This window comes from Arachis duranensis, chromosome 9, assembly GCF_000817695.3.
Source record: "Arachis duranensis cultivar V14167 chromosome 9, aradu.V14167.gnm2.J7QH, whole genome shotgun sequence".
Lineage (NCBI taxonomy): Eukaryota > Viridiplantae > Streptophyta > Magnoliopsida > Fabales > Fabaceae > Arachis > Arachis duranensis.
Window position 1 is genome coordinate 90,911,848 of NC_029780.3, and position 3,685 is coordinate 90,915,532.

Sequence of the window (3,685 nt, forward strand, 5' to 3'; positions counted from 1 at the left end):
ACATCAAACTAATTCAACTAGTTTCAAAGATGAATTTGAAATCCTGTACTTCTTGTTCTTTTGTGATTAAAGCATTTTTCATTTAAGAGAGGTGATGGATTCATAGGAAATTTATAGCTTTAAGACATGAACTTTAAATTTTATTAATCAAAGAATAAGAACAAGACTCAAAGATAATTATAAGAGAAGACTAGAAAAACAGAAAATTAAAAACAGAAATTTAAATGACTCTAAAATTGATTCCTAATGATAGAGGTTATCATAGAGTTAGGACTCAACAACCTTGATTTTGAGAAGTGGATGCTCCCTCAACTTGTGGGGTGTTTGACCCTTCAAGGGAGAGCTTCTGGCGCTTCAGCTCCCGTAGCTCATGCCCCTGCTTCTCTTGTTCCTTCAGCAGTTTGCAGAGCATGCAGTTTTGATTCTGCTGTTCTTCCTTAAGTTGTTCCATAGCTTCTTGCAGCTTGGCAACAGATGCTTCTAGGCGGGTCCAGTAGTCAATTTCAGGAAGTTTAGGGAGGAACTCCTGCGCCCTCCTTTTGATAGAGTTATCTTGCATTTGTCCTTCCATTGACTTCTTGGTGATTGGATGTTCAATTAAGATGAATTCATCTACTCCCATCCTCACCCCAGCATCTTTACATAGCAAAGAGATTAAGCTTGGGTAAGCCAGTTTGGTTTCAGTGGAATTCTTGTTTGCAATTGTGTAAATCTCACAAGCAATCAGATGATGAACCTCCACTTCTTTTCCCAGCATAATGTAATGAATCATCACTGCTCTCTTGATAGTGACCTCAGAACGGTTACTAGTGGGCAAAATGGAACGCCTAATGAAGTCTAACCAACCTCTTGCAACTGGTTTGAGATCTCCCCTCTTGAGTTGGTTTGGGATACCTTTTGAATTGGTCATCCACTTAGTTCTAGAGAGGCATATATCCTCTAGAACTTGATCCAACCCCTTATCTACTCTCACCATTTTCCTATTAAAGGATTCAGGATCATCTTGTAGTTGAGGCAAATTGAAGACCTCTCTTATTTTGTCCAGATGGAAGTAAATAATTCTCCCTCTGACCATGGTTCTGTAGGTATGAAAAGCAGTTCCAGTCATTCTCTGCTTATCTGTCAGCCACAGATTTGAGTAGAATTCTTGAACCATGTTTCTTCCAACCTTTGTCTCAGGATTGGTTAGAATTTCCCATCCTCTATTTTGAATTTGCTCTTGGATCTCCGGATATTCGTCTTCTTTCAGATCGAATTTAACTTCCGGGATCACTGACCTTAGACCCATTATTTTGTGGTAATGGTCTGCATGTTCTTTAGTTAAGAACCTCTCTTGACTCCAAGGATTCTTTGGAGTATTCTCTTTCTTGCCTCTTGAATTGGTTTGTTTTCCTTTGGGAGCCATGGTCTTGATGAGCCTTAGCTTAGTGATCATGGAAAAGCACACCAAACTTAGAGGTTTGCTTGTCCTCAAGCAAAAGAAAGGAAAGAGGAGAGAGAGGAGGAGAAGCAAATTCGAATGGTGAAGAGAAGGGGATGGCCGAATGTGTATTTATAAGGGAGGGGGAATGATTTCGATAATTTTGAAAGAGATTTGAGAAGATATGGAAAGAATTTGAGAAAATACTTGAGTTTTTTGAAGAAGATTTGGAAAAGATTTGAAAGAGATTTGAGAAATAATTTAGAAAATTGTTGGATTTTTGAAATTTGAGGGTGAATGATGAAAGTTTGTAATATGTTTATGTAGAAAATTATGAGTCAAAACATGAAAGTGTGAAAAAAAATTTGAAGTGGAAAGCAAAATCTCCTTCCCCTTCCTTTCTGGCGTTAAACGCCCAGAATGGTATCCATTCTGGCGTTTAACGCCCAATTGGTGGCCATTATGGGCGTTTAACGCCCAACCAGGCACCCTGGCTGGCGTTAAACGCTAGAAACCCCTTTATCACTAGGCGTTTTGCTGAACACCCAGGATGCTGCACTTCTGGCGTTAAACGCCCAGAATGGTGCCCATTCTGGCGTTTAGCGCCCAAAATGGTGTCTTTACTGGCATTAAACGCCCAGAATGGTATCCATTCTGGCGTTTAACGCCTAGGATGCCCCTTATTGGCTTTTTCTTGCCAGCAAGCTCCTTTTCTCTGCTTATTTCACTGAATCCTTCTATAACTCTGTGAATTCCTTCAATTTCAATGATCAACCTTGACAAATATATATCAAACTTTTATAAAACAAATAACCTGCTAATGACTGGGTTGCCTCCCAGCAAGCGCTTCTTTATTGTCTTTAGCTGTACCTTTACTGAGACTCATTCAAGCCTCAGTTTTGAGCATTCATGCTCAAAATTACTTTCAAGATAATGTTTAATCCTTTGTCCATTAACAATGAACTTTTTGTCAGAATCAATATCCTGAAGCTCAACATATCTATATGGTGACACTTATGTAATCACATAAGGACCCCTCCACCGAGATTTCAGTTTTCCTGGAAATAGTCGGAGCCTAGAGTTGAAGAGCAGAACTTTTTGTCCTGGCTCAAAGACTCTGGATGACAACTTCTTGTCATGCCACTTTTTTTGCCTTTTCCTTATAAATTTTTGCATTTTCAAAGGCACTGAGTCTGAATTCCTCTAGCTCATTTAGCTAGAGCAATCTTTTTTCACCAGCTAACTTAGCATCCAGGTTTAGGAATATGGTTGCCCAGTAGGCTTTATGTTCCAGTTCCACGGGCAGATGACAGGCCTTGCCATACACATGTTGGTATGGAGAGGTTCCTATAGGAGTCTTGAATGCTGTTCTGTATGCCTACAGAGCATCATCCAAGCTCTTTGCCCATTTGTCTGTGGATGATACGGAGTTGCTACTCTGTGGCTAATTCCATATCGGACCATAGCAGAGTACAGCTGTTTGTTGCAGAAGTGAGTGCCCCTATCACTAATTAGTACTCTGGGAACACCAAACCTGCTGAAGATGTGTTTCTGGAGGAATTTCAGCACGGTTTTGGTATCATTATTGGGTGTGGCAATTGCTTCTACCCATTTAGATACATAATCTACTGCCACCAGAATATAAGTGTTGGAGCATGATGGTGGGAAGGGACCCATGAAGTCAATACCCCATACATCAAACAATTCAATCTCTAAGATCCCTTGTTGAGGCATGGCGTAACCATGAGGCAAGGTACCAGCTCTTTGGTAATTGTCATAGTTACGCACAAACTCTTGGGCATCCCTATAGAGAGTAGGCCAGTAGAAGCCGCATTGGAGGACTTTAGTGGCTGTTTGCTCACTTTCGAAATGTCCCCCATATTGTGATCCATGGCAATGCCATAGGATCCTTTGTGCTTCCTCTCTAGGTACACATCTGCGGATCATTCCGTCTGCACATCTCTTAAAGAGATATGGTTCATCCCATAGGTAGTACTTGGCATCTGAAATTAATTTTTTTCTTTGCACCCTGCTGTACTCCTTGGGTATGAACCTCACAGCTTTATAGTTTGTAATATCTGCAAACCATGGTTCTTCCCGAATGGCAAAGAGTTGCTCATCTGGAAAGGTCTCAGAGATCTCAGTAGAGGGGAGGGACGCCCCAGCTACTGGTTCTATCCGGGACAAGTGATCAGCTACCTGGTTCTCTGTCCCTTTTCTGTCTCTTATTTCTATATCAAACTCTTGCAGAAGCAACACCCATCT